Here is a 26,060-nt window from a genome sequence, read left to right as displayed (position 1 = left end):
TGGAATGTTGTCCAAACCCAATGGCAGCAGAAGTGCAAACAGCCTCCTCATTTAGACTGACAGCAGTCTGACAGCATAAGTCAGACCCAGGAGCAAGGAGGAGTCCTGTGATCTGCTGTGTTCCCACAGATTATGTGCACAGGAACCTACTTAGGAGGAAGGACCCCTCAAAGGGTTTGAGGAAAACAACGATGCAACAGCTCCACGCCAAACCAGGGAAAATTGGCAGCTCTTGCTTGGATACAAGATATTCCAACTGAGGGACTTGTACACTTACATTTTTAAGGCTGCATGCCTTACATAACCCGGTTTTTCCAAAAAGCAGAGGAATAGTCTTGTTGGCTACAAGGAAAGGGTATCCAATCCTTCCTGCCAGGCCCAGGCCTCCAGTGCCAATGTTATGCTTGCCTCACCCTGCAGCAGTACATCCATGACAAGCCCAGAGCAGAGTTACAGCGTGTAGAGCAGCAGCATTACAGCATCACCACCTCTTGGGCTCAAGAGAATAAACTGAATGACAAGCTCCACACGTCGCCCTTGCGTGATTGATCTCAGGTTTTCTGATACCTCTGCTGACCACCAGACCTCATCTCCATAGCCTGGACTATCAGCTCCCCAGTGTCTTACACCAAAGGACTAGGGAGTCCAGACACCATGGAACAAGCAAGAAACAGCACCTCCCAAGTCTTCCATAATCAATCCATGATCCACACTTTTAGATCTCTTTTTTCCAAATGTTTGCAAAATGTTTGGTGCCTAAGAGGTTTTAGCCTGGTTTCACCTTCACCTCAAGGAATCATCATAGTTCCATTTTTGTTTGGATTAAATATAAACTGCTAAGTATAGTCAGACTGAAATAAAGTCATTTAGCACAGCCTTAAAAAATAATTAGCGTGGCCAATTTCTTGCCCTTTTGGTTGTCAGGTCTGTAGAAACTCAGAATTGAGAGTGAGCAGTTTCAGTCTAATAGGAAATATCCAGCAGCAAATGCTGTTCTTAATCCTATTGGTTTGACAGTAGCTCTTTAAACATCATACTATTTCAATGGGCAGAATACTGAAAAGTGTAAGCAAAGGCTCTCCAGGCACAAGCTACTGAAGAACAGGATCAGCCAGATGACCTAATGACTCTGTCTCTGTGACAAAAGCAGGTATCTTTGTCAGCTCTACCCAGCTCAGTGAGTGAGAGAGATGGTCTTAAATTGGTTGGTTTTTACTAAGGCAGATGTAGCAAAAATAAAAGAAAGAAAAATAATTTTAATTTCCAGAAAGACTGTATGACTTATAACAACATAAAATAACTATCTGTGTCAGAATGTCATGCTTGACGTAAACAGACAGTTAGATACTGGAACTACACTCAGTAAACCAAAGATGTATATGCTATATATTGGTTATAAGGCATCCCATGGCACTGGGCTGTGGAACAAATCACGCACTAGAGGTTAATCCTTCTGCTTTCTGAATCAATAGAAATATACTTCTCAACTTAACAGGATGGGATGAAAACACTAGAATCATCTTCACACGAGTGGCAGAGCGAATTGTGAGGGATGCTGGGCATAAAATCATATGAAAGGGGTCATTGCCATGATCTTTGTGAGTGACAAGTGCTTTTCAGAACTTTGCATTTTCAGTTTTAATCTGAAACCTGAAAATAAAAAAGCTTGACTTTTCAAAATAATTAAAACCTTGACATATTCAAAATCAGTAGTCATTAATGAAAAAATGACTCATTCTCTCATCTCTGCCACTGATGAGTCAAGAAAGCCTGGAAAATTATGGTAGGAAGAACAGGTGACTGCAAGTCTCTCTGAAGTTAATGAAAGCTGCAGGGACTAAGCACACTGGGAAAAGTCAAGTTATTAATATCCCTGCACCAAAATTTCACATAATTCTGAGGCAGTATTGACTTATCTTCATCAAGTAATCAAAATAAGGACTTCAAAATACATCCATGAAAAATTGCTTCAATTAGTCTGAACACAGGCTCAAAATACAAAGTCTGTGGCACATCCCACCCAATCTGTGTTTAAAATGCTACATGAACTTTTGAGTCCTTCACAGGATTGTGAATAATTGAACAAAGGAATTGCAAACTGCTATGGTCAAGGTGAGTAGAACTTGATAAATATTTTCATGAAAGAACTTATCCTCATAAGAAAATTTCATACCACAGATTCATCTCTGACATGTATTAATTATAGATGAGGGAGCTCAATGCAAAGATAAACTAGGCCAGATAGGTACTATGAAAGACTGAGAAAACTTGCACTTAGCCTACCGAGCAACCCCCCTTTTGTCAAAGCAGGGCTCCTCAGGCTCACAAGCCCTTAGGGCAGAGCTAATTATAAAGTTCAGAAAGAGCAGCAAGAAGTGATGAGCTTGACAATTCCTCTGATGGAGAAAACAATCCAGGGGATACCAGTGGAAGGCTGAGCATAATCAACCTGAGAGGTGAGATGTGTCAAAACTAAGGAAGGCTTAGGAAAAGTGGTGATATCTGGGTGAGAACAGCTGGGGTAAGCAGGCTGCAGTCCCATTCTTTGCAATGAGGGGTGCGGGAAAGCAGTAAGTTACTTTTTTTTTTCTGCTCAATAGAAACTTAACCTATCTTCAACAAAAGCACAGTTTGTGTGTTGAAGGGCAGCAAAACTGAGCACGACCTTTGGTCTACGCCTCTACATCCAAATTTTTAATCCTTGATCCTGAATTAGTTGTACCGAGCAATAAAACACTATTGGATGAGGCCACGGCTACTGCCAGAAATGCTATGGGTGGATGAAAACATGCAGTTCAGCTGTAGAGACTGCTGGGGGCACATAGTTGCTGCAAGCTGAAACATATTCTGCAACTACTATGGGACAGGGAGGAGAGGGGGAGCAGTTCATCTCAGTTCATCAGCAGTTCAAACAGTTAAACTGTTCAGTGAAGCAATATAGACTGGCAAAAGAGAGAGCAGAAAACTGGATTGTGTGCATCCAGACAGCAATGTGCCATCAAAAAGCTTTGGTGAGAGGCATAGACAACAACTCTCCCATTTTGGATCTCCCCAGTAGACAGTACATATAAGATGTAGTACAAGACATAAACAACTTAAAGTGCAGGACATATTGCAATTCTATTTTCACCTGATGCTACATCAGAAAAGATTGTGATTAAGCTACTGAAAACTTATAAAGTATTGCCAACTGCCTCTAACTGATACTATTACTTTAACTGATTCCTTCAGCAAATAGCCAGCAATAGCCTCTATTTTCTAAGTTACTTCCCCACAACAGTAATCGAATTCTTGTTAACAATTTTCAGTCATGGAGGAAATCTGAACAAACCAATCTCCGACAAAGCACCTCTGCTCACAGCTGTGCAAGCTGAAGTATTTCTGAGAGAGAGTCATATTAAGCCTTGAAATTCTTCCATTTACTATCCTCATGCCAATGAGAAAATGGAACATTTTAATTGAGTTTTGAAAGAGTGTTTGCAAACTGCTGACCTAGAAGGAAAGCTCTGCAAATCATTTGCCATAGATTTCTTACACAATTAGTGGGAAGCCTGTCATGAAGCAAAACAGCCACAGTGCACTCACAACAAGTGAGTAGTGCACAAAGATCAAGGTAAATGCTGTTTTTCTCAAGCTTCAGCCAGAGCTACATGAAGCTTTGATTCAGGAGCAAGTGAAGCATTTTGCACCACAGCATCACACACACCATTTCAGCTTTCCTTTAAAAGGGAAAAATCAGGAAAATAGATACAAATGATCTCATTTACAGTGCTTGCCTCTCAGCAGAGCACACAGGTAGAAACTCAAGTTGCTTAAGCAACCACCTGCCTGTTCTCTAATTTGGGGGAGCTCTATGCAGGTTATCATAAAACTCTGGCATATAGTGGATATGCTCATATCATTCTGATAGGAATTGATTCAGGGTAATTCAGCTCCCTTGAACAGACCAGCACAGCATACCACCAGTAGGCAGCAGAGGTATATCTACTCTAACATGGACTTTTTGTAATAAATGATTCAGGTTGGATTCTAAAACTAGGTTTCTGACAATGAAATGTGTTCCTAAGCCCAGAGATGCTTACAGCTGCAGAGGAACACACACCACAGTTACCAGCAAGGAAAAACACGGAATGATATAAGCTGTACTCTTGCACTTCCAGACCAGGAGATTACCTTTTGGGTTATCTTGGTGGGGTGGATTGGAATACTTGATATTTTGGGCAGAGCATAGTTGTGACAAATAGTGATGTTTTCCCTCTAGTCAGCCCTGATGAGACACCTCTGGAGTCCTGTGTCCAGCTCTGGATTCTCCAGGACAAGACAGACATGCACATATGGTAGTCCAGCAAACCATCACAAAGATTACTAAGGGCTTTCAGTGCAGCAGAAGCAGCTGAAAGAGCTGGGGCTGTTCAGGCTGAGGAGGGGAAGGCTTGGGATGGTCTCATCAATGCATCTCTTGATGGGAGAAGCCAAGAAAATACACTCAGACCCTTCTCAGCAGCTCCCAGTGGCCAGACAAGAGGCAATGGCCACAAACTGAAATAGGGCAAATTCCATGTAAACATAAGAGAAAGCTTTTTCACTGAGAGGGTTCTCATGCTCTGGAACTCAGAGAGGTTGTAGAGAGTCCATCCTTGGGGCTCTTCCAAACCTAACTGGATAGGATCCTGAGCAATTTGCTTTAGCTGACTCTGCTCTCAGAAGGGCAGTTGGACTGGATTATTTCCTGAGTTGCCTTCAAACAGCAACCATTCTGGGATTATGTGAATTTACCTTTTTGGTTAATTGTCTACATATCTTTCAGTGAGGTAATCCAACAAAACTGTGATATGTCTATGATTTCATTTAAGAAACGTATGTATGGCACCAGACAGGATACATTTGGTGTTGTGTTTGACAGCTGCAGTCAGGGAAATGGTTTTAAAGTATACTTTATATTGCAGTGCATTAGTGTGACTACTCCTGCTGTCTAGGGACTATTATTAGACAGAAATACCTGAAAAAATGGATGCCATTGCTCTTTGCAAAGCAATGTGTCTATGAAAGAGTCCAGCCTCTTTGGTAATGCACAAAGAAATTGTAACTCATACTTATATATATCTTTTAAAGCTTCCATAATTCAAAGATGCCAGCACTTACATGTTATTGATTATACTTACAACTCCTGAGTCCTAGGACTTGTTTCTCAGAGACAAGGATCACCTTTTTTCCCCCTCTAATCCATCCATAATTGCTTATTGAAGAAGGGATGTTTCACTCACAGGCACCAACTTGTAGTCAGTTGCTGTTTAATAGCAATTCCTTGCCTCTCTGTTTTTCTCTTAGCTCTAGTATAATCTCAACAGCAACTCTGTACTGACTAATCTTGCTTACATTTAGTGTATATATGTCTCAAATAGCACAAACATTAAATTACAAAATGCCACCCTCTGTTCTGGTACTTCCCTGCCTCGGTTTCCTTTCTAAATCTGTTTGTCTCATCTATAAACTTCTTTGGATCAAGAAGAATTTCAACTAAGGCACACAAGTGGACAGAAATAGGAGGAAATATGAACAACAAATCTCTCTCACTGCACGTTGAAAGAAGGTCTTGGCTTCTCTCCACATGTGCATCTTCAGAAAACAGATCGAGATGATTGAACACAGGAAGATTTTCCCTCTTTGAGATAAACATGGTGAGGAGGGAATATAATCAGGCAATACTTGAATAAATATATTAAAAAACTAACTAAAATAAAACAAAGCCATGTTTTCTCTAGAAAATTCAATACCATGACCAGCCTTCTCCATAGATATTCTCCCTGTCAGAAGTATTAAATGCTGCTATGGTGCCAACTTAGGTGGCCAATAATGAGTGGCTGGGGTATGACAGTGTGGTCTCATCAGCATTCAGAAGCACTACATCATACTGCAGCAGAGATGAGACAGAACGGGGGAGGGAGAGGAAATAAAAGGAAAAAAGGTTTAAGATAAATATTATTTCATAAATTACACGGTAGGTTTTCATGTTAATGGATATCCTCTTCCAGACTTCATGCTAAGTAAAGAAATTGGCATAGTATGTAGTGAAGACAGTAGCATGATTATTTTTGGTGGTTACACTCTAGCAGGAATTTTGGCAGCCTTATTCCACACAGATACGTAGACAAATAATTTACTCTGTAAACAAGCCTCCATTACAGCCAGAACAACATCTACTATGATTCTCTCCTTCCCTCACTCTGCTCCTGAGACAACACCAGCTTTGCTTGAACAAAGAATACAGAGTATTCACAGTCTTAACAGCACCCCAGGCCCAGATCTAATTTTGGTGCTAATGACCACAGAGTTGCTGTACACTGATCTCTGCCAGAAAGCACCTATTGTCTTAGTGCAGCATTTGTTAAAAGTATTTAGCATGCCTGTTATTAAAATTGTCCCTAAATTCTACAAGCCTATAATTAAGTATGGCAATGAGGTTTTTTTGAATTTTATGGGGGTTTTAAATTATATTTACATTATATATTTGTTGAAGGATTATATGTATTATTTTCACCCTTAAAGCCCTTCTTTTTCAACTGGGCTAAAAATTGATAGTTTATGCCTTTGATGAAACTCCAACATTTTCAAGCAAAAATCTACCTTGCTTAGCACTGTGCCTGGACTGTCTCCATGCACAATCCCTCCATGGAAATGTCACACTCTTTTCTCATGCTCTTCTGGCATTCCCATTATCTAGAGCCTTCCCAGTCCCTCACTGACCAGCTATGTTGGCTGCTGGGGGAGAATGGAGTCACAATCCTAGTTTCATCTCCTCAGACTCACACAAAATTTGGTAGGTGGGAGTAATAGCACCATTCCTTCTTAGGGATTTATGGCAAGTGCATGTGCTGCAGAAAAAAGCAGAGAGAGAGAACTGTAATGAAGATATGGGTATAGATAAAGTTCTAACTTGTAGTTTCACATGGTATCACTGTGAAAAGAAAAATCACTTCCATTTAAGTCTTCTCTCTTATTGATATTGCTGCATATTTCAACAGACTTCACTTTCAGACCTTGTCATTTGGCAATATACAAACAGAGCTACACCTGGTTCTAATTGATTACTTCTACCTGTTTCAGAGACCCTACCTGAAATTTTATAAAATATAATTCCAGCAGTTTGCTGTAGATCTATTCAAAGGGACCATAGACTTCTGACTCCCATTTGTATTGAAAATCAATAACTACTAGGCATTAAACAAGAGATTTGTTATTAAAATGGAAGGTCAGGAGCCCATATATTGTGGTTATATTTCTGGGTTTAGCCTTGGTGCTGTGGCTTCAAGTATATCATCATATTTGCCTATCTAGCTGCATTTGTAAAATGAATTATTTAATTTGCAAAAGGCTTGCAAAGGTAAGGTATCATTTACAAAGGACCTAAAGTGTTCAGGTGGACAGGCAGTCTGGTGTCACCAGACTAACAGTAGGTGTCTGGTAAATTCAATAGGAAACAAGTGAAATGGGAGCTATTAGGAACAAAGTCTGGCAGAATGCAATTAGCCAAGGCCAGTTCAGTTGCCCTGATTCCCTTCCCTTTCTGCACACTGAATAAGGTGAGTACTTGTAGAGAACTAAAGTAGGATGTTATAATTTAAGACACTGGACATAGAGTTAATGTTGCATGGACAACCATAAATCTGGCAATTTTCAGCCTCAAAATACTTGATTTTGCAACCTAAGCAACTGCCTTAATGAACTGCATTGCTCCAAATAAAAAGTAGACTGTTAATCTGGAACAAGCATCGCTTTGAAGTGTGAAGAAATATAAATAACATAATTTCATATTTAACTTTTACGTGGTCCCAAGCTTACATTCCCACAGACAGTTTGTTAGTCATTCTATGGACACACCTGCTAATCCCACAGCCCCATGCTCCGGGGGTCTGGCTGCATTTGTCTGAATTCAGAGGGTATCACTGAACCCTAAAAGACTCCCAGCCTGTGGGTCACACAAGCATTTACTAAGGAGATAAAATGGTTATAACAATTCTTTCTGCCCCCCCACGTTCTGCCTGTGTGTCACCCCTGACTTTGCTTCTCCCCTAGAAACACCAATCCTGGCATCTACATCCTGTACCACACCCCAGCCATTAGCACCTGGAAAAAGTCCCAGAGACTTCATTTAATTCTTATTTGAACTAAACGATTCCTTTCTGTGAAAGAACAGTCTTGCTATCTAGAAAGGCAAAGAGATCTAAACCTTCCACACACTCTCTATTTCCTGTACGACACTCTCATCTAGGGGGAAGGCTGTGTAGGTCAGATGAGGTGCCCAGTTTCACCTGTGTAACACCCTTGCTGTCAGTGTGTTTGCACAGCTGTGACTTAGCAAATGGGTCTAATGCTGAGGAGAGACAAGGAAAGAAGTGTTTTTCTTTGTGGTATTGGCTGAGCAAATCTCATAGGCGCTCTGCTAACAGAGTGAAAAATCATTCAAAGGTGTCTCTTGTCAGGCGACTCAGCGAGTGTCATACCCTGGGTGCAGGCTTGTTGAGAAGGAAGAGGCAATTCTTACATAGATACCTTTTGATCTACAGTGCATTTTAAGGTAGAGGTATGTATGTGAAAGTGAGAACACAGAGACCAGTCAGAATAGGAAGAAATGCAGCTTCTGCTAGAATGAAACCAGCAATGGCAAAAAGGACAAGACTATGATAAAATACTTTCTTTTACAGCATGAATATCCAGCTTCAGCATATGCTCTTCACAAAGCCTTGAGGGCTGACCCAGACCCTGCTGAAATGAACAGCAGGCTTCCACACCGAATATTCCTAGTGGCACCCTGACATGACTGCAGGTATTTATACATTTCTTGCAACAGACACAGTATTTTGTACCTACTGAAAATCAGCCACTGTCATTACCCAGCCAGTGGGAGGCTGACTTGTTCCCATTATATATGTAAAATAACTAGAGAGAGAACTAACTAGGCTGTGATCTGGCTGCTTTCACCCACTCGTTTATCCTTGTGGCAGTGCTGTATGACTGACAGCAGACAAATAACAGTGTAGATTCCTTCCTAAGAGTGATTTTTGCCAGGTCTCTTCATTAAAATGGTACAGACTACAAAAAAATGTATGTAGGAATGTCCCTACAGCTCTCCACAACGGGCTGTACCCAGCCTTGTCTTTCGGATTTACTCTCAGATGTTAAAATAAGCATTTCAGCTTATTCTTGAGAGTCACAGCAATCAGACAGGTATCCCTCCTGAAGCAGCAGGAATGAGTGGCAGAAAGCCTTTTTAACCTCTGTTGGCATTGTATATATTCTCTCTTGAATTAAATCTAGAAACTGAAGAAATGCCTGGAAAAGTGTAGCTGTAACCTGAGCAGACACACTGATCTTTATTCCACACAGCTGTGTCCCCAGCCCAGTCTCATCTCCCCAGAAGTGTCACCCCAGTGTCAAGGACAAAAAGATCGCTGGAGTTCCTACCTGTAATGTGCAATTTTGTGGTGCACCAAAAGCAGTCAATGTGTGGGAAAATGCCACTAGCTGTTAATTCAGTTAATGGTTGTATTAGTAGTTAGCGTAGAGTTTCACGTCCTAAAACTGGCACATTTTAAAATTATCTCTAGAAGTAGAGAGCTAGAGCAGGATCACACTGAGAAAAAAGGTAATTTCAGCCATTAAAAAAAAAAATGATTTTTAAAAGTAGATTCAACACTAAAATGAAATTAAATAAATTTTCCACAATTTTGAACGTGATATTTGCAAAAATGTACTAGTGTATGGGGGTTTTTCCGCATGAAGCAGTTGATATGTCCCAAGATTTTCATGCCAATAGAGACAGCATTTCATATGTCATTTCAGTGCCTTCATTTTGGGGTTTTTAGCTCGTGGCACATTAATGAAACTTTTCAAGGCAAGTACTGGTGTCAGATGAACACATCAATCAAAGCACCAACTAGCTCCTTTCTTTGGAAAGCCCAAGTCATGTTTTTTTATGTAATAAGTGAGCTACATAAAAATGACTCTATTAGTTGCCCCACTCTAACAAAATGTTTGATTTCTTACAAAAAATATTTGAAATTATGACAACTCACTATCCATGATGAGGTACTGTGGCAGGATAGTCCTACCATGACCAGACCCAAGATCCAACCACGCTATCATGCAAGATCAACTGCTGGACCCAGGGTGTTGTCTTGGTGTTAACTATGCTAAAACCATCCTGGTTCATCAAACTTTGAATACACACCCTGCTTTTTGAAGTCTGATTTGACATATAAGCTGATAGCTGGCCTATAAAGGTGTGACTAGCAGTCAATCACTTTATACTATAATAAATGTGGTCCCCTCTCATGGAGTCAGGTTCTTCTGACATAACCCTTCCTGGGGTTTGGGTGGGGACGCCCTCCAAGGTTACTCCTCGAGGCTGAGAGAAAGCGATCTCCCCACAAGCGTTGGTATGGGTGAGTTACATCAGATCTCTACTTAATAATTATTTCTTTTTGCCAGCTTTAATATAACTACTTCAATAATTGATTTGTTACAGTGTACTATACTACGTTATGCTATATTATACTAGTAGATTTTTAGTGTTCATATTGTTTTAGTGTTTATGTTGTGTAGTAAATAGTTATGATTAAGGGGTTTTGTCTGATCATTTTTATAAAATAAATCATTCATTTTATATAAATATTCTCATTTTGCCATCATTAAAATCTGCAGGACAAAGTGGTTTAATACCTCTATAATTCCTTTAAATTTAAATCATTAACACAGTCCGAGGCTAAGATAGGATTCAGCCACACCTAAACCCTTCCCTGAGAAGGAGTTTAGAAAGCAAGGGAGTCCTTCCTGCACCTCGAGACTCTCCAGCAAGGCTTTGCTTCCTAAAACTTTGTCTAAGCCTTCCACTCTCCCGTGACAGGTACCTAAAGGATGATGGCACAGTAAGAGGTGCACTCTGCCATCTCTCACACTGAGGTGCAATGGGAGCTTTCTGACTCCTAAATCTGCAGGGGTACTCATGCTGCCTCTGCAGTCCCTTTAGGGTCTGTGTACTTCCAATTTTTTAAGCAAAAATTACTCCTTGTAATTTTGTAGGACAAACCTAAAAGGGGATCGACAGACTACCTGTTTGAGAAATTGTCCTTTTTCATATTTAAGAAGTAATTCAATATAAATATGAAGCCAGAGGAGGCTGTTTTTATTTACAATGTCCTGGTTAAGGCTGGTTTCTATGGCAGCACAAAAAGAAGGGTGTTGTTTCTTCCCATACACACCCCTCCAGAAGAACTATTAAACTATTGAATTTAGGAAGATTTATTTAGCTTATTAAAAGAATTTTTCTTCTTTGATGATATGCAAATAGTGATAAAAGATCAGCTACTTATATCATATCCGCATATTCTTCTATGTGTCTGCAACTGCATTTTCTTATTGCTGTAATGTGTTTCAAAAGAGGTGTTTAGAAATATAGCAAGGACATTTGATTATTTAGCATCAGCTGAGGTCAGAAAGTCACACTGAATAATGACATTAAACTGAGGAGAGTCACAAAATTAATTATAATTTATGTCAGATCTTCAGAAGCAGATAGCTCTAGATTCATAAGAATGACATTAGGGTTTGGATAAACAGCTATACAGCTGAAGATAATTTCTCCTATTAAAAGTATATGCATCTACAATTTCTATTTTTGTATCTGATAGCAAAAGCTGTAATCACCAAGTCACTGTGTAGATAAGGAAAATTCTGTTCTAACATGTCTAGGTTAGGTAAAAAGTTGCAGACAAAAGAAGCAGGAGTCTACTTTAATTGAACACCTTACAGCCACACATTAGTAGGTAAGTTCAAAGACTCAAATACTGTGATCTTTCTACATTGCCTGTGGAAGACTAATATACTCTCAAATGGCACAATGGTAAAACAAGACATACAGCCTGGCATTCAGCAGTGGTGAACAACTATAAGGGCAGATTTAGGATATCTGCTCAGGATTATTTAGACTGTTAGGCACTTTGATCTTATTTCCACTGAAATCAGCAATTACGCTTCCCTTCACATCCATGGTAAAGATTTGACACTTTGACTAAATAGTTTCCCTGTTCCTTGATAGTCTTTTACAACAAAATATGTCAAGCTGCACAGCTTCCCAGCACCAGAGGTATGTGTATATATAATCAACATCTGGTCAAACTTGTGCTCAGTCCAAACCACTACTGCGTCCACATTGTGTGGACACAATTTTGGTTTAAATCTGCATAATTCCTTTATGTATATTGAAAGAAAACAGTGGAAAAAGCTGGATGCCTCATGTTCCTTTGCACAAGTCCAACTGCATCGATATCCAATGTTGATAGGACAGATATGCTACATTTAAGAGGTCTGTTGCCACATATACCACTTGCTCTTGCAGCAGTGGCTGAGTCAAGAAGACTTATCATTTCCTGGGTCTTTCCTGGGATCCTTTTGCTTGCATATGAGCAAATTTTACAAGACTCCTGCACTTCAAGCAATGCTATAGGCAACAATCCACATACACATTATATGCACAGCTCTAGTTCTTACCTTCCTCTCAGGTGTTTGTATGGCAGATTCCCTTCAATTCATGAGAGAGGCAGCTTTGATGCAGTGAAGATTACCTGGGCAGATCCATCCCACACTTTGCAGGACCTCTTCCATCTTCTCTGCAGCACCACTGCCTTCTGGAACACAGCAAGCAAATAAAGGACATATAATTTCTTTATTGTTTTCAGAAGGATTCAGTCACAGAAAACCATTGGCATTAGCGTGGTCCCAACTCAAATAACACTCTTTTATGGAATTTGCACCCTGTATTCATAGTTCTTTGCTAACCTGGCTTTATAATCTTCAATTCTGATGTCACAAATACTTATACAGATGAGCAGTTTCTGGGATAATCAAGTTTTGCTCAAAATGCAAAATCCCACCTATGGAACACAGTTCAGCTATCTATATAACTGTGTAAAAAATGCTGCTTAATTTGGAGCACTGCCTTTATCACACTGCTGTACTAAACACTTAATGTTACTTTCTATTCCAGGATGACATACTGTTGAAATGTGCTCTGTTGCTCTAGTGTGCAAACAGTTTTGCTGCACTGTCCTGTGAAGCCTTTCAGTTCTGCAACTGCTTCAGTGCAAGGCTCTGAAAGCACAGAGTGGTACCTCACTCCCATTGACTGCACTGCGAATTACACTTCATTCCTTTACAAATCTTCCTCCTTCCTCTCCCAGATGAAAACTTTCCAGTTTCTACTGGAGGGAGAAGAAAAAAAAAAGAGAATAAAAAGGCAGCAAAGTTTATGGTGATTGTCTTTTTCCGTATCTAGTGAACATTGTCCCAGTGATGTTCTCCTCAAGTCAGATAAAACTGAATAATATATTTTAATATCACTGAAGGCTAAGTTTGACCTTTAAATATTAATATTTAAATATTAATGAAATAGCAGGAGAAAGCAGACTGACAGGTGTAATACAAGTCAGACAAAATAGCACAGTAAAATTATATCATGCATTGAAATTCTCATTAGTGATAATGAGAAATGCACCTGTAATCCATGATCTGAAAATGTACTCCAGGAAATCCTAGTAGAATAGATGATCAGAAAATTTTGCTTAGAGTAATTATTCTTATTTTATAACTTTGAGGGAAATTTTTTAAGAGAGGAAAAGTCAGATACCTCCACTTATGCATGGACTTTTTTCTTTAAATTGGACTCTACTGGATCTGTTTCCTAAAATATTTTACCCAAGGGTCTATTTCCATTCCAACATATAGGAAAATCCTAATCTTTATACAATTCTTCACATTACCTCACTAGTCTGTTCTTTATTTATCAAAGTACATCTCTCAAACACACCCAGAGTACTGTTTATACCACTAGAGCTGTCTGAGAATAGCAGAAAATTACATGCTGAAATTATAAACATTTTCTCATTAAGTTCAATATAATGAGAGACAGAACTCTGAAGTAGGATCAGTTCTTCATTCTGCACCTTCAGTGTAGCAGAAAAAGACAAAATCACAGAAGTCAGATAGAGACACTGGGAATTTTCAAATCATTCACACTTAAAATCATGTGTGCAAATCTACAAGATGGTTTTGAGAACAAAACTCAAAGAATTTGTCTTAAAACCAATAAAAACACACATAATGAAGGAAAGCTTAAGAGATTCACAGCTGCTGCCTCACAGATCTGTGTGTCTGCTAAAGCTGTGCTGTTTAGTGGAAAGATAATATGAGGTTGGAAATTATGTAATTAAAAAATTATTTATAATTGGTTTGTTTATCCTTTTTAAAGATAGTTAACTACTGAGAAAGTGTAAAGTTGTTAAAGGTGTAAATGTGTAGAAGTGCATGGTGGAGGTGAGGTTTAACTTCCCTGGAAGTAAATATTTTACAGCAAAATCAGGCTGGCTAGGGAATTTAATTTGCTATATCCCCCAGTGTCTCTCAGCATCACCTCCAGGGCCAGGCTTATTCAATGCTTTATCTTCTGTCAAAAAAAAAAACTGAGTAACATTAATTCTGTGGCACAGTATAAATTACTTTATTTTTGCAGATAAATTCTTATCCCAAGCAATCAGACTCTGGAGAAAGTCTTACAGTAACCAAGAAATAGCAGTACAACATCAGCCAGTGTCATAGTACTGCAAGATCATGAACATAGAATAAAACTAAAAATGGTGTTTTCAAAGGGCATGTCTATTCTGAGGAGGTCAAAATCTGTGTGTGTTCTAAGTTTGAGCTGCCACCATAGAAAGTGTTATTTTAAATAGCACCACACCACCTACTTTGCACTTCCTGAGCTCCCAACGTAGCCCTTGCAATACTTACACCCCACCACTCACCTGCCCTGTGCGCAATTCTTTGGCTCAACATACAGTCCTGTCAGCTCTTTACTATCCCTAATAATTTCTCCCAATTTTATTGTGCCAGAATCCTGTAAATACCTCATAACAGGATATGACAGGGCCCTGAGAAAACACAAGCACACCTTTGAGGATACACAACATATGGATGGTGGTGACTGAAACATAGCATGTTCTTGGATGTGAGATATTGCATTTTTGAATCATCTAAGGACTGTCCCACTGCTTTGGTCAGGGTCAATGAGGCCATGCTCTTTCAGAAGAGCATAATCAGAGGACTCCAAGGTGTAGCAAAACCAAATCTTTTTGTTGAAGTTGGTTATCACTTTATTTTAATGAAGGTTTAGTTCTAGGGCACTTGGAATAGCATTTTTACAACTGTAATTTTGCTCTACATTTGGTATCTGGATAGAAGACATTTTTTGAATGCTTATGTTTGCTGGGATGTCAAATCTTAGAGCCTAAGAAGTCACACAGAATTCTGTTTCATTCAGCAAAACCCGCTGTACATTTGCTATATATATATATATATATATATATATGTTATACTCCAGGTCTCCAAGTGAGTCCTCGCTTTATTTTTCTTGAAATGTACAAATCGCAGGTCAGGATCTCGGGATTTTTTTCTTTTTTTTTTTCATTTTGCCATCTAAATTGGTTACGCATCTCTTGGTTTTGTTGCTTTCTTTTGTGAAATTACATGACTACAGATTAATGCCATTCAAGGTTGAAGTAATTCAGGCTTCATTTGAAACCCTAAATTGTCCTTTTACACACTGTAGAGTGAGTACATTTGCTCTCAGTCCAGAGCTTATGTATACTGATTTCCTGACTCCTTTGCTCTTGATTATCTTCATTCCTCACAGACGTGGATGGGAAGGTGTAAAGCACACTATTAATACAAAGGATTGAAATTATATAGAAGCAATGTCATTCTGAGACTAAAACAAAATAAAAATCCTTTCCATTTCATCAATCTTACTTAAAAAACCTTTTTTTTTCACTCCATACCCTCCAGAAACGCAATGACAGCATAGGTACAAAAGCTGCTGCAAAGTAAGCTGAAACCAGAATTCCCTCGTGTTTTGTGCAGAGAGGGCTGAGGGTGGATGGGCTCTCTGAGAGGCCAAGGGCTTAGCAGGAGGACACGGGAACTGCTCTAGGTCAGACTCTCTCTCTGACAGTAACCAGGAGCTTTGATTCCCTACATATCCTGGATCTAGGTCAAGGGCTGATTGTTGTCATGGATCAGAAGCATAATGGTTACTGAACTCTGTGCAAAAGGGTATGAAGAACCCTCTAGGGAAGTAGAGCATTTCAACTCAAGCAGGTAATGCTTATAAACCTACAAACTCAAATAAACATCCAGCATGATTTCCAAAACTGCACTGAAGGACTGCTAAGATCCTGTTCACTCTGTACTCCCAACAGTCCATGAAGAGAGACAGACACCACTGTGACATTTGGACTGCTTCTTGAAGGGAGTGCTTTAATGCAGGACCTCTGTCACTGTCCAGGGACAGATGGCAGGAGTGCAAGTATGAATGATTTATTTCAATCATGTAGGATGTCTTTGGCAGAGGTGGAAGCTCTGCATGTATTCTCTGAGTTCCAATCCCATAACTGACACTGGAATAATTCAGTTATATTACTAATGTTGTTTCTTTACACCTGCCAATTTACATGAGAATGTCTTAAGCTGTCAGGGAATGGGGGAGTGCAGAAACTAGACTGTATACCGTGGCTGAACACTGTTTCAATCACCAAATGCTTTCTTCTTTCACTAATGCATATCCTTAATAAGGCTGTGTTAATTCCAATGTCTGATGTGCTGTTGCGTGCCTGATAAATGACCTGTGTTTTACCATTATGTAAGTAAAGATGGAACATCTCTCTTTGAACGACTCAATGATTTAACAGTTATTAATGAGACATTATGCCTTCAAACATTTCTGCCAAATGATTAAGATAAATGTTGGACATAGCTTTTAGAGGCCTGTAGTGTGATGCTGCACAGCAACTGAAAGGTCAAATACACAGCTAAGGTAAACTGTTTCTGATATTCTGTGAAGCTGACAAAATAACAAACTTTGGTAAATACACTAAGGGTCATTCATATGTCAAGCAGTTTTGCCACACCAAGGAGTTTTTAACTCTCAGTGTATCCATACTCCAAGCCTATATCCAGATACTCCTTAGCATGTACACAACTCTGCAGAATCCTGGCACACCAGTCCATAAGACATTTGCCTTCTAGATGGGAACAGCTCTTCTTCCTGCATGCCAAGTTAAAAATAGAGCTCTTCTGTGAGAACCAGTCATCTGCAGGATGACTCCAGGATGCATGAATGCTCAGGAAAACAGTGCCAAGACATTGAGTAACATGCATCAAATTGAACATGGTGAGTTGCAGAAGAAAGGTTAAGGACCTTTACACAAAAATATGTCATGGAGGTCTATTATTACTAACTTGAAAAACCAAAAACTTTCCCTTAAAATACTGACAAATATGATGAGTGAGAATGTAGCTGGACCTTTGGAACAAATTATTTTCCCTCTTTTCTTGGTTCTGCAATAAGCTCAGGTAGCAATCAGAATACTCAATAAACAGCAGCTAGCTTCTATATCTGCCCATCTAATTCAGCACTGCCTAAAAGAATGTTTTCATTTTACTATTGTTAATATTATTAGCCACTGAGGGGTTGTTTACAACAATCTGAAATGTTTGTAAGGTAAAAAGCAAGTATTTGCCCCAGTAGTAGATGAAGTATTAGTCCAAACAATGTAAAAGCCTGATGTGGTTATGAATATAATATAATGTAATGCGAGCTCTTGGTCTCTGTACACTTGCCATTCCCCTGCACCTTACTGCAGTTTAAGGAAAGGAGTGGTAACACTGAGAGGCAGCTTTGGGAGTCTGAAGACCATGATGACTATGGAGAAACAAGATAATTAGTTTGTTAGAATTAAATCTATCACTGGTTCTAATAAATAATTGAAGGCAGATCATGGTTTTCCTAAGCTCTGTTTGAGTTGCACTGTGTCAGTAATGACAAAGACTTCATTTAAGCCACTCTTGTGCTCTCCTGTGTCAGTTTCTTGTGCTTACTCTACAGAAAAACACATAGAAAGGATGGAAGGTTTTGCTCGTGCTTGCAACCAACAGCTCAAAAGAAACTGGTGCCTAATACTGACATGCAGCAATTAGTTCTTTAGTAGGAATAAGCAATCACACATTAGTGCAGTGGTATCCCAGTGGGTTATAAGCCGATGTGACGCTGCCTTTAATCAGGTTAATAACAGACCAAAAGCACCACAGCCAGTCAAAACCATCTTGGTCACCTGCAGAGCAGCTGAGTAGTCCAAGAATGGTGACAAATAAGTTAAGGGAGAGACAGAGTAGATCACACAGTTTCTGGATTACTATATTTTTACTGATTAATCACACAATGAACAGTGGGTTGTTTCTAAGCCAGTTTTCTGTGAAATAGCCTGCCTTCAGATGAGGGACACAGTTTCGAGTGGGCTGGCTAGTCCTATGTGTTACCAGGAAACAAAGAATTGTAGTTCAGGTATGTTGAAACAGCCAGGTAAGAAAACTGCACTAATGCCAATGTGAAGACTCAGAAAATCACAACTCCCTGTGTTTATATGATTGTTCGAGATCTGACACCTGAAAGAAAAGCCTCTGGAAGATACCAGAGGGGTCAAGCAATGACTTTCAGTTCCAACGGGACAAGAAATGTGGCCCTTCCCTCACTTCATTTTAAATGTTTGCCTATTTTGAGGCAAAGGAACAGAAATTGATAGATTTTAACTGTGATCCATTAAGAAAGACTGCCACCTTCTGGTTTCTTCAACAACAGTCTTCCTCGGGATAAAAAAGGGTTTAGTTAAATCTCACGGTTCATCGTAAAGTCATGCTTGCTCTGAACCTGTAAGGGAAAATGTCACAGTTAATAAAGGACAGGCAAGGGAAACTTGGAAAGGCTAATGCATTACAGCTACACAATATAGGTTAAGCCAACGTGTGCAATAATTATAACTATCACATCTTGACACAGTTTATAAAGGTTTGAACTGTAAATTCTCAGAGTCCAATAACACAAGCTATTGAGCATTCTCTTCTGGAGTGCTGACTCTCCAAGCTTCCACTGATTTTCCATCAAAAAACCCAACATTACATAATAGACTAAGAATCAACCATTCTCATTCTCAGGAATATTAAATCTCCTTTAAATGGTAATCTGAAAGGGTCTTAAGAGCAAAAATAATTTACACTGATCTTAAGGACATGCAGAATTACGTAAAGCAGAAGAGTACTGTAACACTATGGATGTAGGAGCACACTAATAATATTGGGCAAGGGAGGGGTGAGCCACTCAAAGGAAAATGTGAGAATGAACCCATTAGATATTTTCTAGAAAGTATTCAAGAATGGGCTAAAATATCAGTCAGCTGGAGATACCATAGATTATTTGACATGTTCCATGTTCACTATTTAGTTTACTCCTCTGTCCAGGTTGATAAGAATTTTATCCCATAAGACGTATATTTTGTAATAAAATTGTATTTTACTATTGCCTGTATGTTTAAATTTTGGTGGTTAAGAGTAATACACTTTTGTTTAATATTAAAATAGTGCCCAGAGCTCCCTGACACACACAGGCCTTCTCTGTTACAGGTTCCATACAAACATATTTTTTAAAATAGTTCTTGCTTTAAGGCCTTGCTGTCTAAACACAAACAGGCAGTGAGAGTAAAGGAGTATTGCTATCTTCATGTTACTGAAGAAGATATTCTCACTGTCTGGGTGAGGTAAATGAAATCAGAATGACCACCTAAGGTAATATGAGCATCTACAACACAGCAAGGCATTGAGTTCTGTCTCCCAAGTCCCATACAGATGTCTTCAATGAAACAAACATTTAAAGCATGAATGTCACTTTGAACATGGGCATGCTGTCTCTATCAGTAAAATCAGGGGCTTGAGCTAAAGGAGTAGATATTTAAGATATCTACTCCCAATCCATAATCAGAAGAATGCCATTGTTTAATTAATGCTATGTTTAATTCAAGATTTTCAACTCCTCCCTTGAAGAAAGAACTTGTACCTTTACCTTAGAGTAAAGGTAAAGGGAATTTCAAACTGTTACATGAAGAAAGTATTACTCTTCAGCACAAAAAGGTTTACATATTTTAGGAAGAAATGTAACAATTCAACTACATGATGGTATCTGAAGTTTTTCACAATAGTTACCATTGCATCCTTCTATAAGCTTTTAGACTTCTAGGTAAATGTATGAAAATGAATGAGACTGAAGAAAATTCAGAAAAATAAGTCACTGTTCTCCATAATCTTTCTCACTGACTGTATAAGAAACATAGGGATACCATTCAAGGAAGTAAAATCTGATTTCAAATTACAGAAGCTACTTTAAAACAACAATTAAAAAATGATAACTGGCATGAGATAATTTAATTAAAAATATTCAACAAGGTGGAGAAAATTTTGCAGTGAACAGTGTTTCAGGATAGGTAAATGAAGGAACACATGTAATGGGCAACTTAAAAAAAGACCAAAAAGGTAAACCTCGATCCTTCATTCTTTTTCCTTTTCAGCTAACAGCATTTGTGTGTTGGAACTCTCTTACAGTGAGGGTGACATCTTGTGTTCATTCCATCCACAAATTGCCACTGATCAATCTCCATCCAGCTGTCATGCTCCCAGAATATCCCTCCCCTTCAAATTTCATCTTCAAAAGAGTTGTAAAGAATTTTAGCTGCCCCTGTGTATTTCACTTACTGCCTTGGATTTCATAATCTCTTTTAGTTTAACTGTGACTTTATATTATTTGAACAGAGCTATTTTAAATGAAGATCTGTAAATGATAAAGCAATATAAGAGACACACTCCTTCTGAATAGACAGCAGTAATATTTTTACTAGGATTCTTTAAATTAATGAGGGCACTGTAAAAGGAATGTCTTTTATGTCTGAGAAAATTATTATTTTAAAGATTATGAACCTGTCAGTCTGTAAGTTATAAACTAGTTGCTACACCTCCAGTTTGATTAATATGCTAATAAATCACTTGATCCTATTTGCAGCCCTTGTAGCATTTTGAAAAACCTTCACTAAGTTTTCTAAAAATGGGAAAATATTAAAAAATAGATCTTTTATGTATAGAAAGAATATTGTCAATATTGTGAATATACATGCTGTCTTAATAAGAGTGGTTGTATCTTACTGTCATGTGAGAACAGGATATTTATCAACACTTACTGGGGATGGTGGAACAGTGGAAACAAACAACTCTAAACAGCCTCCTAAAACAGAACAGAAAATGTTTCATTATTATGTCATCTGATTCAGAAAAGCAGCTTCTGAGTACCCCAAAAATATTTTGTAAGTTTAAATACAAATGTCAGAAATAACTTGTAAGTAAAATAAAATAAAATAAAATAAAATAAAATAGGGTCAAATCTCAACTATTCAGCTGTGTGTCCTGCATACTTTTACCCTACAGTTATCCTTATGGCACCCTTCTGCCTGGTACATTACAAACCGCTCTTGTATTATGTATTTTCTGTTCTCTCGTTGCCTCTGTGAGGATAAAAATGTGCATAGCATCCTATTTTCCAAGAAAATTTTTTTGTTTGCAGTGTGCAGGTGTTAAATATAAAGTTATTGTCTATCTATCCTGGAAATGGCAAAGTTTTCTTAAGGAAAAAGAGTTACACAATTATAATAGAAAGTCCCACAGCAACAACTGTGACAAACAAAAGGGGATTCTTCCCTCTGCTCAGCACTGAGCTGAGAGAGACATCTCTGGACCTCTGTGTCCAGCTCTGGGCTCCCCAGCAAAAGGACAGGGACATTCTGGAGTGACTTCAGCAAATGGCCAGGAAGGTGATAAAGGGATTGGAGCATCTGGCATACAAGGTGAGGCTGAGAGAGCTGGGACTGTTCAGCCTGGAGAAGGCTCAATGTGTATCAACACCTGATGGGAGGGAGTAAAGAAGATGGAGTCTTCTATGGAGTCTCCATCCTTAGAAACACTCAAAATTGGAGTTGGACAGGGTCCTGAGTAACTTGCTCTAGTTGACCTTGCTCAAGTAGGGGAGTTGAACCAGAAAATCTCTAGAGGTGACTTGCAACCTCAACCATTCTGTGATTCTACAATTGCAACTTTCTTCTTCATTTCTGAGAGATTTAACAAATATTTTAGATAAAGTAGGCCCTGGTGTTGGTGTATTTTGGAGATGAGGATCAAAACACTGACCTTTGCATAAATTTCAGTGGCAAGAAAAAGTATAATCCCTCTTACTGCATGGAAGAACTACAGTATTTTATAGTAGGTGGCATTTCCTAGACTTTCCCCCTCTATCTATGTAAAAGAGAAGATCATGAATTAGAACAATTGCAATGGTTTCAGTTCCAGATGCAAAATATGGGCTGAAGAAGAAATATCCTAAAAAAAATATAAATGTGATTTGAATCCACCTGTTTGCCATATTCACACAGTGTTGATGATGTTACTTCTGAGACAATACTTCCACAGAGCACAAGGGAGACATTATTTAAAAGCAATATAAAACAAAACCCCTAAAAAAAGGTGATTATGATAGCCTAGTTTGCTTTTTCCAAACATGGATACTTTGCTTTCCTTGTAAGCCATACTTTAAATTCCCTCACAGATTCAGTGATATTCAGTGCTACCCTATAAATACATGATTTGTACCAGCAATTTTTAACTCCCATTAACATTCACATGTTCTATAAATCAAGTCATCCATTCTATATGTGATATATCTGAATATATCTGTATCTACACCATTCAGGTTTGGGTAACTTTTCTCTGTCAAAGTCCAGATTTCAGAATTGTATATCTCAATTAAATTGGAAAATTGATTATTTCTGCAGATACCTTTGTATCCATCATTTGCATACATATGCAGATTAGTTTTCTTGCATAAAGTAGATATATTTGGAAAATAAAAATACGATATTTGATTTTAAACCAAGTCCTTTTGTATTACTGTGTGACAGATAAATTTGCTCTAACAGGGGAAATTATAATCTGTTAATGATGAAAAGACAGCTCTTAGTTTTGCAGTTCAAAACTTTTAGCTTACTGGTGTAGATGTTAATTACTTACATCAGCAATGATTTTTTTCATGTCCAATCTAAGACACCAAAAAAGCATTTTTTCAGACTCTGACTTCTGAAAATAAAACCTATCTTCCTTAAATGAATTCTGTATCAAAAAATGACTACACACTTTTGTTTCATGACCTTTTCTAGATTGGATTTTGGTACCTTTTGTACAAATTATCACCATCTACCTGAAATGACACAATTGAAATCAATTACTACTTTTGTGTTACATTTTAACCAACACAAGTTAGTTAATGGCAACCTGGAACAAATATTTTGAATTTGGCTTTAAGGATAAACTGACGCCAGGAGGTAAAATACTGACTTTGGCAGCCCATTAAAAACATTCATCTTAGAAGATAAATTCAGAGTACCTTATATGGACTTATTTAGCTCTGTGAAGGCTTTACTAACACAAAACATGTTTCTCTACAAAACTTCCTGCAAGACCATGTGTAGAAAATTTGAGACATTTTGACAACAACTCAATAACCATTTTAAAAAATCCTTTTGTTCGTAACGATTGCCTGATAACTCAAGCAATTAGGAATGAATTTATTGGACAGAAATGAGACATGCACTAGGCGGAATTCACACAGTATCTAAGAAATGACAAAATTCAGAGAAAAACTATTACCATGAGTTAGTGGTTCAAATTATTGTCTAGACCTGTCACAATAAAAATATCATTATTACCTTCTGAGTCTTCTTTCTGTGACAGTTACAGCTTGAAGAAAAAAAAAGCGAATACAAAAAGAAAGAAGCTTGTAAGACATGTTTTGAAATTTCCAGAGAAGCACACTTCTTTGTTAACTCTAAGCAATATATTTTACAAGATTTTGAGAGAAAGCAATGTTGGAGCACATGATACTTTGCCACCTAATGAAATCCGCAATTTCTGGATTCCTATACACAATGCTATGACATCTGTTTACACAGATGCAAGGTCATCTTTTATCTACAAAGTTCTCCTTGTGCACCATGTTGACAGTAGCCAACAGACAAAGTCAATATATTCTGGTCAGGGGGATCTGACATAACTTCTCAGGACAGTTTATCAATCTGGGCCTCGTGCCCCACTAATGCAATTTCACAAAGACTTGCCAAGTCAGCCAGGACCCAACATGGCCACTGAGGTGAGTTTTTATTTAGGCTTTTATACCTGACCAGGGTTTTCAGGTCCTAATTCTTGGCAGAGCTGGGGATGTGATGACGTGGGTAAAAGCAAAAACAGTTATGATCCTGGCACTACTGGTTAAGATGGGAACATGCAGACCATGCCAGGGGCAAAGGACATAATCTTGTCGTCCCTCAGTGTAAGTATTAGTGCCAGCTCCCTCCTGTCCAGGTTTTCAGTGCACTTTATCTGCGCAATGACCATATTCCAAAAAGAAGTTGTGCTTGGATTAAATCCAGATCCAGACAGTAAACATGAAAATCAGTACCAACTAAGGAGAGCAAACCCATGTCTATTAAAAATACATCCTGCAAACACAATATAAGATAGCCAGGAAGAAAATATGTCCAGAACATAAATTACACTGCTCAAAATTAAGCTGGTAAAACTGAGTCTCCTGGATTTTGTACCAAAAGCCTTTCTTGCTGAGGATGGATCCATTTGCTTTCCAATGTAGCTGATGGAGATGGCAGTTTTCCATTCAATCTAATAAGCCAGTGGCTAGACCTGTTATCTAGTCCATGAAGGTCTGGACAAGTTCACATGGTTCAGAGTCTGAAGCTGTGGCAAACCAAATTTAATTCTCATCCTGCTGATCCATACGACCTCTGCAAGACAACAATTACAGATGGTGAAAAATTACTTTTGTTTCATCTCTAACATCAGTAGCTTTAAAAAAAATTATATGCAATAAACACTTAGAAATTCATACAGAAGTATTTCTGCAGTTTATTCTGTGTTACAGCCAGGTATCACAGGCTGAGCCGTACACAATTTGTAATTATTCAGGTTTCTGAGAACGCGGGGGTTAGCGATTTCAGGTAGCAAAGCTGCAGTGCATTCCTGTGCTGTCTGTGCCCTCTGCTGGTCAGGAAGGAGCTGAGGGATACTGCGATTCAGCCTCAGGGAATCACTCTTTGGAAGAGGATGCAGAGGCAAAAAGCAGGAAGGAAAGGTCATGCTGCTGGGAACTCCAGTTGGCCGGCTGGAAAGCGCTGCCTAACAGAGCTCCAAGAAACCGTGCCCCAGAAATAACGAGCTCCCAGATTCATAGATGACACTAGAATAAATTGCACAGAAAAGTTGTGGATGTCCCATCCCTGGAAGTGTTCAAGGCCAGGCTGGATGGAACTCTGAGCAACCTGGTCTAGTGGAAGGTGTCCATGGCAGGCGGTTGGAACGAGATGATGTTTAAGGTCCTTTCCAACCCAAACCACTCTGTGATTCTATTATTTGGGCATGCACTAGCAGTGCCAGGCTGATGAAAATGCCAGGGGATTTTCACATTCCTTGCACCCATCAGGAGGAATAGACAGTGGTGGCTACCAGGTGGCTACTGCAGATGCAGGACTTCACCGAAGGCACAGCTGTGTCCTTTATCCCCAGGGTCGGTGCTGGACATTCTGCAAGCCTAAAAGTTTCAGTTCACAGGCTAGGGGGAGAGTGGATGGAAAAGTGGTTTAGCAGAGAAGGACCTGGGGGTGCAGGTCAGCAGCTGGCTGAACATGAGCCAGGAGTGTGCCCCGGTGGCCAAGAAGGCCAATGGCATCCTGGCCTGTATCAGAAATAGTGTGGCCAGCAGGACTAGGGAACAGATTGTTCCCCTGTACTTAGCACTGATGAGGCTGCACCTTGAGTGCTGTGTTCAGTTCTGCGCCTCTCAGTTCAAGAAGCGCATTGAGGTGCTGGAATGAGTCCAGAAAAGGGCAACAGAGCTGGGGAAGGGTCTGGAGCACAAGCCCTGTGAGAAGCAGCTGAGTGAGCTGTGGTTGTTTAGTCTGGAGAAGAGGAGCCTCGGGGGAGACCTTTTCCCTCTCTACAACTCCCTGAAAGGAGGTTGTAGCCAAGTG

Source organism: Chiroxiphia lanceolata, chromosome 7 (genome assembly GCF_009829145.1).
Source record: "Chiroxiphia lanceolata isolate bChiLan1 chromosome 7, bChiLan1.pri, whole genome shotgun sequence".
Taxonomy (NCBI): domain Eukaryota; kingdom Metazoa; phylum Chordata; class Aves; order Passeriformes; family Pipridae; genus Chiroxiphia; species Chiroxiphia lanceolata.
Note: the sequence above shows the minus strand (reverse complement) of the source record.